Source organism: Rhipicephalus sanguineus, chromosome 3, assembly GCF_013339695.2.
Source record: "Rhipicephalus sanguineus isolate Rsan-2018 chromosome 3, BIME_Rsan_1.4, whole genome shotgun sequence".
NCBI lineage: Eukaryota > Metazoa > Arthropoda > Arachnida > Ixodida > Ixodidae > Rhipicephalus > Rhipicephalus sanguineus.
The window spans coordinates 169562586-169573615 of NC_051178.1; positions in this window are offsets into that span (position 1 = coordinate 169562586).

Here is an 11030-nt window from a genome sequence, read left to right on the forward strand (position 1 = left end):
CATTTCACCTTCTTGTTTTTTTTTAATCTGTAAGAATTCTACGCCTACCTCCTCCCCCCCCCTCCCCCCCCCCCCCCAAAAAAAAAAAAAGAGACGGCACGCTCCTGTACATAGGGATGCATGAGTTCGTACGTTCGGTACTGTATGACAATGCCGCATTACTGCAGAAGCAAAGCAGCACTTTGCAGTTTCTGCTGCAAGTAACCCAAGCATATACAAGCTATAGTGTAGCATAAGTGATGGCTGAGGCCACCTACTGACAATGGCTGTCCTCTGACAATGGCTCATACACAATGCAGGGGATTGGCCGAGTAGTGGATGGATTTTTCCATGAGTTCTATAGTGCAGCATTACTAAATCGTATCGTTAAATTCTATAGATTGGTTTGATGCGAATTATCAGCAATAAAATATTTGAAGAACGTAGAATTTAGCAAGACATTCTTTTAGTATGAATGATAAATTCCTACTCTGCGACCCGTCCCTGTGTCTCAGAGTAGTAGCCCCGAACGAATGAATAACTGGTTCTGTTAATTCCAGGAGCAGCTTTAGAAAATGTGGTACTAGCATTCTTTTTCTCGAAATCGTGAAATGGCGGCAGGACAGAAACAAGTTGCCAATCGTTTCCTCCAGATTACAGAAGAGGCACAGAGGGGACGCCGCTAAAGGTGATTGGGTAAGTAAAAAATTAAGGCTGGAAACATGGCAACATAATTTCATGATGGCCACTTCCACCATGCTTCACTTGGATAAATCGCACCGACAGGGAAAGAAAATGTGCTTGCAATCCGCAGAAGAAGTCAGTACTGGGTCTGACAGTCCTCTTCTGAACGTAAGTGAGCGAGATCTCGCTGTGGTGATGTGTTCTGCTGGTGGGAGAACACGAACGCTTCGCAGAAATTCTGGTGCCGGCGTCATTGGTATTGAGCGAAAAAGCGGCGTTATCCGTGAGCGCGAAATCGTGACAATAAAAACCATGGGTCCGAATCGGAATCGAACCCGAGCCTTCGACGTGGTAAGCAGGTGTTCTACAACAGAGCTACGCCAGTAAAAAAAACTGAACAAGTGTTATACATATAGTGTTTGGAGTCGCATTAACACATGTAATACTGCATGGCAGAAGCATAGAACCGCACCATGCGTCACACCATGTGAATTGCGAATTGAGGGGGTGGTTTAAAGGCCCACGAATCACAAAGCGCTCAGACATAATGGTTATCATCGGCAACAGCATTAACCAAGCGTACAGCTGCGTATGTGCGAGTATTGTCTTAACGAACGTGTAGTGGGTACTTCGCTTTTTCGCGGCATGATGAATTACGGCGTAGTGGGTACTTCTAAACTTTACTTGGAGCAGGTATTCTAGGATAGTTTAAAACTGAGAATTCTTTACAACGGAGCTGTATACTTCTCGTTGGTCGGAAAATTTCGTGGCGTAGACACGAAACGTCAGGTGAAAGGGCCCCTAAACCACCAACAGACGCTCGCGTGCTCCTCTGCTAGCAGATGCGCGCACTCCTTGCGCTTTCACTTCGGACGCTGAGGAAGGGCATTCGGAAAGGTGGACAGACGGGCCGATGAACGCAGCGTAGCGAAGGAAAGAGCGAAACGAGCAAACGCGTGTAACTCTGCTAGCGTTCGCTGTAGACTCGTGCACAACTTGCAACGAAACTACTGAATTTCCACCTCGGGGTGGTTTTTAGGGGCCCTTTAACGACTGAAGGCAAACGGCATATCTTTCTTTGCAATCAGGCATACAGAATAGAGCTCACTATTCGTTTCGATAAAGAAAACCACAAAACAAGCATGAAAACCACATGCTGGATGGTAATGCGCCTGTGAACAATGGGAACACCCTCCCACGCGTTCCCGGTAAAGTTTAGGTGGCAGCTGCTTCGCACTTCACACGAGGGCTTCGAATGACGTCAAACGGCTCTTGTTTCTCCCCGCGTGTGTTTCCCTCTTTCGTGCACAAAAGGGAGAGACCTATCTAGCAAATGATACAGTCCATTCTAAGACTGCCATGGGTAGACCACCTGAGAATATCTAGCATCTTGAAGACATGGAAGCAGCGCGGCCAATCCTTCACATAAAGGCGGCAAGCCCGGCACGCGTGCAGACGTTCCTTTCTTTCCTCGCGGTACGGTTGATATGCCCACCGAGAAGCGAAGCCTGGCTAGCGAATGAGAAGGCGATGCGAACGGGGCCCAATTACGCTATCGCGTTCTACTCTTGAAGGCGAAGCTCAAGCAGCCTCCAAGTTTCTGGCTTGTGTCAGCTAAATTGCGGATAATGTCAGCTAGTGTTGGGCAATGTAGTTTACACTGCTGCCATAGGTACTCACTACAATGGGGGAAACCGCTTCTTTAACAACTGTACTATAGTGACGGCGCAAAGATTTATCGTACATGTGCGGCATCCGCACCGTATGGAGATTCTGTGTACTTTATGCTTTAGCGGTCTCCCTTTGTCACCTGGGCGCACGTAAATACGGTTGGGTCAACGCACACGTACACATAACAGTTTTTTCATTCATTCATTCATTCATTCATTCATTCATTCATTCATTCATTCATTCATTCATTCATTCATTCATTCATTGCTAATGCTATTGCCCTCAGAGATTCTTTTGGTTGAACCTGCCCCATGTTTAGCGAAGAATTCGTTGCAGGCATTTAAGCGTCCCTCTTCCAGGCATTTTCATCATCCTGCAGCCATTTAGTTAAAGGATGAAATGGAAATATAATTTATCTCTCGCGCGGCATACCTTACTGTGTAGGTTAGGAATCAAACAATTTCGAGAGGAGCAGAACTCTGAATTCAGCCGGATCGATCAGGGAGGCTTTACAGGATGACTAAAGTTAGGCGCGCTCTTCTACATTTGGATTCAAGGACGGTAGTGCGTGAACGCCCTCGACGGTTAGCGGCCGCATATGGATTGGCTGCAGCTCCGTGCACAACAACCTCGGTTGTTGAGCAAAGAGCAGTCCCCTTGCCTGGGTAAGGCAGTGATTTTTCTCGTTTACGTGAGGCCTCGAGAAATGCCGCGTCTGTTCGGCGCTTCTCGCCGAACGGTGGCACCCTTGTCCGGGAAACTCCTGGGACCCGGGGCCGGGGCCCTGCCGGGGCGGACGTTCTGGATGATGAGGAGTCGATGAGTATGTGAGCTCATGTGAGCTCCGGGACTAGATACCTTCGGGTGTCAACTCCCCTTCTGACAACCGTAGCGGTTGCTATTTTCGGGACGGTTCACTGCTATTCCATAGTAGATTACATATATTACTCTAAATCGCCGACCGTTGTTCTAAATACGCAATGTCTGTGCACACGGTGAGGGACAGCTCGCGTAGGAACCAATAGAGAATATATTTTCTGGCGTCACGAATTGTGCCGAAGAGACTGGTAACACCAGGAGATAATAGACAGTTTTAGTTCGGCGTCCGCAGCAGCTCTGCGGCCGCAAGCTGCCAGCCATTCCCAATGGCAGGCTGCGATGGCAGAGCTGTTGCGGACGCTCAACTAAAACTGTTTAATAGATAGTTTTAGTTGTGCGTCCGCAGCAGCTCTGCGTACACATGCTGCCAGCAGTTTCCAATGGCAAACTGTGTCCGCAGAGCTCTTGCGGACGCACAACTAAAACTGTCAAATAACGCGTCCGCCTTTTAAGCGCAGAGCTGTTTAAAGGGCCCCTCACCAGGTGACATAATGAATTTTAGTTAGACATAGGAAGTTGTTGCGAGACCAATAAAGAGCGTTATGTGACAAGAATTTTTCTAATCGGTCCGGTAGAAGCTGAGAAAAACAATAATTTGTAGCGGCGCGAAACCATGATGCGAGGAGGCGAGTTTCAAACCCTTGCCGCTCGCCCCGTGTAGCCTTCGCAAGCGAAATCCCTTCCCTGCCCTCTCCGGCACGCGAGCAGGAGGATCACGTAACGCATACGCATGAACACGTCATGCGCACAAAATGTCACGAGCGCATGACGTGCCCGAACCATCCCGAGCCCCCGAGACGCGAGCGGTGTTGTGGCGGCGTTCGTTGCGCTTCACCTATGCAAGTTATGCCGAATGCGCCCTCGCCGATCACTTGGCTTTTACCCTATTACTGAGCAAGAAAGCTGCAGCATTTGTACGGACGCGAGACTAGCGGTGTGCCGCATGAAAGTTAGACGCGGGAGGATAAATGAGCCTAATGAGCGCTGGAACGCACTAGAAAATTAGTTTCGTTGTAAAGGGTGGCGTCTGCACGATGCGCAAAGCGCGAGAACACGAACGCGTGCGAAACAGAGGGAGATTAGACTCGAATCTCGCTGCACTTCGCAGTAAAAATTAAAAAAGAAAACGCACACATTCCGTTTGTGTGGTTTATTATTGCTCTGAAGTTTTATTCATTCATTCAAGCAACAAATTACACAAACTACACGTCGTGTCAAATAATTATCGCAGTGTCACGTGTTACTGTTGGCGACGTCAGAGCACAGTCGTCTACGTAGAGGGGCGACGTCACAGCACTAACATCTACGTAGGGCCATTTTCTCATGTACGTCATCCCCTCATTCTCTAAAGCGCGCGCCCGCGAGGGGAAGGGCAAGCAGCGTTCACCTTGAAATCTGAGCCATTTCCGCGGCGCGTAGCGTTGCAAATTTTGGCAGACGTGATCGTGAACGCCCAGTGCGTGCATTGCGCTCGCCAGCTCAAAATTGTCAAACCTGGTGAGGGGCCCTTTAAGGCGGGCGTTAGTCCATGAGCCGCGAACAGAAAGTGATCATCATCACTAACCGACACGCGCTCTCTCCGTCCTCTTCTTCATCGTCGTCGTCTTCTTCATCTTCTGCTTCCCTCCCAGAACAATTGCACCTATTTCTCCGGCGCGGGATATAATAACCCGATGGGCGAGACAATTACGAGTACAGAGAGAGAGAAGGCGGAGGACGAGAGGTTGAGGAGAGGAAATGAGGCTATTTTTGCAGCCCTAGTTGGGAGCCCGGCTCAGCGCATGGGAAGCAGGAGAAGGTAAAAAAAATTACACCACCTCCCGCTAAATGGGACCATGAGGCGATGCGAAGCCGGAGCACCTGCACGATCGCGTTCCGTTGGCTTTCGTTGGGCATGCTACCGACCTCGCGTCGTGGAACGCGAAGAGGAACGCTACGCGCGTCGTGTCTTCCGTCTAGTCTAGCCGTTAATTCTCACAGGGCGAGCGGCGAACGCGGTCGTCAGGCGCGCGAGGGGGGAGGGGGAGCGTAGGAGAGGAGAAAGAGGGGGAGGGGACGTGCATGCGCTGGCGCTCATCGCGGCGTTGCGCAGGATAGGGGCGATGCGAAGCAGCGTTTCGGCATGTAGAGCCCGCGTTTCAGAGGGGGAGTGGAAAGGGGTAGAGGGGGAGGGGAGGAGGAGGGGGAGGGGAGGAGGAGGGGGATGGGAGAGGTGTTGTGGAGAGGGGGAATGAGAGAGGGGAAGTGGAGAGGGGGCAAAGAGAGGGGGGAGGGGGAGGAGGGGGATGGGAGAGGTGTTGTGGAGAGGGGGAATGAGAGAGGGGAAGGGGAGAGGGGAAGTGGAGATGGGGAGGATGTATGTGGAGAGGGTACGCGCATGCGCAGTAAGGGTGGTCATGCCGCACACCACCACCGGTTTGAGCTCCACTAAAAGATGCTTCGCATCTAATAAAATCTGAGGAGTAGAGGAGAAGAAAGATGAATAAAGATAGAGAAAGAGAACAATTCTAGGGGGAAAACTTTCATCGCGAGACGAGATTCGAACCCGCGTACCCATGATCAGAAGGCGAGCGTCTTAACCACTCGGCTCTCCAAGTACTCTAGCAGAGCTTAGCCTAGCCTTGTATACAACAGTATAACAAGGCTGTGGGAAAGGGAAGTGAAAGTGAGGAGGGCAGATGTGAGAAGGAGGGAAAGGAGGAGGGGAGAGAGCATAGCATAGAAATAGATACATAGAGAAAGAAAGGTAGAAAGAGAAAGAAGGAGAGAAAAAGAGAGAATCAAAGAGAAGGGGATACAAAGAAGAAGCGAGAAATACAGAGAGAGAGAAAGAGAGAGAGAACGAAATGGAATAAAGAGAAAGAAAGATAGAAAGAGCAAGAAAGAGATAGAAAGGCGGAGAAAGAAATAGAAATAGAGACAAAAATCACGTGCGCAAAAAAAAGAGAGAGAAGAGACAAAAAGAAAGAAATAGAGGTAGAAAGAAGGAGAAAATTTGCAAAACTTAGCAAAACAGCAACAGCCAGGGCTACCTAGGTGCCTATCAGCTCCGCTGTTTCTCTAGAAGTGCGCCTTCAGTGCAAGCCACGCCAATTTTTAAGTGCGAAGCATTTCTTAGCGAACCAAAGACACTTTGGCTGTTCCTATCTATCTGGCGATCTATTTATCTAGCCGTCTACGTCTGGGCGCTCTCGTGGCCATCTCCTTAGCTTGGCATATAGCAAAATTGGACTAGGAGGGCACGAGTACATGATGAACACGATTCACGTGTCTGGCACATACATGCATTCCGCGGCCCGTGGTAAGCGGAAATGCCCCACAGGTGATTCGCACGTGCCCGAATCTCTTGGTCAAATAAAGTTTTACCTCCTCCTCCTCACACTCTACACCAGAGAGAATGAACTTTGGAAATCTCCACCTGATAGCGTTAACGAGCCCGTGTTGTACAATATCCTGTACCGGCGTCGGCAGCGTTGTCGATGAGCAAGATATCCCGATGGAGACAAGGAATAAAATTCACTCCTCGAGCCGGAATTGAACCCAGGCGTTCTGCATGGCAGACAAGTATTCTGCCACACAGCCACGCCAAGCGCTTCAAATGTATTTGGGAAAAGACCCTGCCATGTCGGCCTATGCCAATTGTGCAGTGTTGGCTATCCGCTTTTATAGCAACGTAATACGCATTATAATTATGCACTCCTGTGACTCCGCAAGACATTGTCAAGCGCTGCTCGAATACTCCGACAACCACTGCTTAATAATACGAAGGTCATCGCACCGTAACGTGCGCTTCGTTGCGATTAAAGTGACGTCTGTGCTGTACTGTGAGTGACAATGTCACGGCGGACCGTGAGCTACCCTTTGCACGTCAGTGTATTCGACGTGCCTTGTAATCTCACGATATGCGCTCGACTATACTAAACTAACACAAGGACGTCGATCCACCTCCCAATACTTTGCTCAAAGCGAAAAATCCGGCATACGCTGCTACTCGTCCAGTGCTTCCCATGAAATCGATTCCCACTATGCGTGGGATCTGCCGAACATTTTTGTATTTTCGGAAGTTGTTTAGGGGACCTTTAAAGGGAGCATATGCTAAACTCAAGAGGGACTTTACGAACAAACATTTTGGATTTAGTTGCAGGGTGGACAGGCGACCGCGGCTCACCGCAGGAACTACGGAGCTGCGAAATACACGACGATGCTTATGATCCTTTTAGGTTAACACTTTCTTGTAAGCTACCTCGTGCCATCCGATTCTTGGTCAATCCCGGTTTTAATGTTTACAAACACATGGCCTGGACGGCTTCCGGTTTTGTCCACCGACGTAACATACTAGCATTGGCGGGGAAGAAACGCTTTGGTGACTAACCCGCAGACTTTCATCAATTTTCTCCCTGTGCTTAGTCAAATATCTCAAATAAGTATTCTACTAAAACAGTCCTTTGGTTTCGGCTAGTTCGTGCAAAGTAAACAAAGTAGACGCCCGTGGCGTCTACTGTTTCTTTGCCCTTGTGTCTTTGCGCTGCCCTCTCTAAACAGTATTCTACTAAGCTACACACAAAATTATAGAAGACGCTCTTATGTCCACTACACAGCATAACACCATCAGTTAACTTTGTGGACGGACCCGCACACCCCTACAAGAATCGGAAACAGTGTATCAAGGGACACGAACCCGGATCTCACCTTCACAGCGGGAATATCCCAAGTCGAATGGACGAGACTCGAAGAAACTCCGGGAAGCGACCACCTCTTGTTGCAAACGGAAATAATCACGGACGGGACTGTTTTCCAAAAAGAAGAGCTCACACAAAGTATTGAAGACCTTGAGGAGTGGACCAAACTCACGACAGAAAAAGCACACAAGTACACGAAAGGAAATTCAACTGACTGATGAAAAACCAGTTGCGGACCCCCACCTGCTCCACCTGTAAGAAGCTCGTAGAAGCCTTATCTGTCGATGGAAGAAACAGAAACGGAACAGGGTCTTAAAAAACGTATAGCGGAGCTAACCAGGCAAGCCGACAAATACGCCGATGAATTAGCAAGGCAGAACTGGAACCAGATGTGTGACAGACTCCAAGGAACATTAAGCAGCCGCAAAACCTGCAACATCCTCTAGTCAATGTTGAGCAATACGGAATCAAAAATAAATTCCAGAAAGAATCTCGCAAAACCCATTCACAAATACGGGAGCGCGGAAGGTGAAATCCTGCAAGAATTAAGGAAGAAGGTGACGGAAGGTGCCAAAGCTGTAGCGATTCCTGCTTTGCACCTAGATTACGCAGGAAAACGAAATGATGAACTCGATCGCCATTCAGACTGGGAGAAATGGAAGTGGCAGTGGCAAAACTCACTAGAAACACAACCCCAGGTAAAGACCGCATAAATAACAAGATACTCCGCAACCCAGGCAAGAAAGAGGAAGGTTATCTCCCAAAAACTATCAACGACAGCTGGGAAAGTGGGACCGTTCCAGCAATACGGAAACACGCTGACATCGTCATGATTCCGAAGCCAAACAAACCACTGGGAATAGGAAATATGCGACCTATATCCCTGACATCCTGCGCCGGTAAACTGTATGAGCATATGGTCCTTAACAGACTAACTCCATACTTGGAAGGAAACCGATACTTGCCTGACACCATGTATGGATTCCGCCACTATTTATCAGCGCAAGACATTTAATTACAGCTGAAGGAGGACGTCATCTATCATCTAGGCAAGCGCAGCAAGAGCGCAGTCTTGGCATTGGATGTGAAAGGAGCCTTTGACAATGTCTCCTATAGGGCGGTACTGAGGAACCTTGAAGACACGCACTATGGCGAAAGAACGTACCACTGCGTACGAAACTTTCGCACCGGCAGAACAGCGACAGTGCGCCTTGGCAGTCTGAAATCGGACCAGTTTGAAATGGCCAATAAAGACACCCCTCAAGGCTCTGTGATCTCGTCACTCCTTTTTAACATTGCCATGATGACACTGCCGAACATATTGAAAGAAATAGAGGGGATAAGACACGCCTTATATGCAGATGACCTAACCATCTGGACAACCGGTGGCTCTCCAGAAATGCAACAGGACGCACTTCAAGAGGCGTTGGATCGCACAGAAAACTACCTCAATACTTGTGGGCTCACATGCGCGCCCGAAAAATCGGAGCTTCTTATACTAAAAAATAGAACAAGGGGACGACCACCAACAGGTGAAATCCCAGAACCAAAGCTTTGGTTGAATGGTGTACAAATACCTAAAGTAGACTCGCTCAGAGTCCTTGGTCTGCACATCCACACAGACGAATCGGGCGCAGCCACCTTACCAAAACTTCAAGAAACCGTCACGCAAGTCGCGCACTTGGTACGACGGGTATCAAACAAAAGGCATGGCTTGAAACAAGACAAAATCAAAATCGTCCAAGCGCTCATTATCAGTAGAATTACTTTTGGGACTCCTTATTTAGACCTCAAGAATGCAGAAATTGAAGAACACAGGACGAGCGCGAACTAAATGTCACAGTTGTTACTTATTTCTGCAGGAACAGCGATAGCGTCGCCTGCTTCGGGACCACCCACTCGCATCGAAAAGGAAACTTTAGAATGCCACCTGCGCTGTAATTTTGGTTAAATGGGGAAGTTTCCCCGCGTCGGTCGTGCGCTTGAGAACACTTGAAAACACTGCAATGTGTAGTCGCTGTCTTTCAAAGCGTTTTATATGGTAGGCCAGTACTCGGTGCCGCAGTGCAGGACGTACGCAACGGAGCACGGTGTCAGCCTTCACACATGTCTGCAGGGTAAGAAGCTCCGTGCAGCTTGGATTGTGAAATTTATAATAGTGAACAGCCATCGGTTGCAACAGACGCGTGTAGCCAGCACTTCCGCGAGGAAGATTTCTGCTTCGGCTTTGGGCTGGGATGTTCGGTGAGTCGCAAAAAGCGCTCGCTGAGACGCTCGCCCGCGCACGCTGGTCGGCTGAGGACGCTTTTCTCCCGCCAGCTGGCCCATATGTTGCGCACCTTCATAAGAACACCAAAATTAGGTTGGCTCACACCCAAGTTCAAGTTTCTCCATCCCAATCCTATTTGTTTTCTACGGGGCCGCATGTATTGTTTCCGGAAAGGCGTGACGCCTTTCGCGTTATAGACACGATTTTGCCACCAAAATTGCTGGAGAACTTACCAACGAATTAATGGTGCGCGTTAAAACATTACATTGCGGTCTCTGCAACTTGTCTTTACACCGCTTTGCAGCCACTTGCTGCAATAACTTCTCTGTTTTTCACTGCGATTCCCAGCTCATGCAGGTCCTTGTCTACTGCCGTTTATTGGAGAACTATTCCCGCGAACATCGCACGTGATATCTGTTCGCCTTCGCTTTGCACCACGCCACGTGTTTCACGTCGTAGACTTCTTCTCCTTCTAGCCGCAATCGCGAAGCATACAGTTCTAAGCTTTGGTCTATGCTCGTTTTGCTTATATAGATACTGTCATGTTCAGTGTAATAGAAAGGGGGCGGTAGGAATCATGTTAAAAAGAAGGCACGTCATATGATCATGTCTTTCTTAGCCCCAACAAATGTTCGCACTGGATTAAAAATAAAGAAGCAGCGGGAAATTGATCGCTGAGGAGAAAGATAAACGTAGGGTACGACGTCACTTGATAATGGTAACAAAACGTCGAATAACTAAAAATAAAGCAAGCAATCTTGCTTACGGCGCGCGCAAATCGCAGTAGGTGCTAATTTCCTTAACGTTTTTAAGCAATTATCTTCCAAAAGCTTTAATAACGTCCACACAACAGCGATTACTTGTGTACA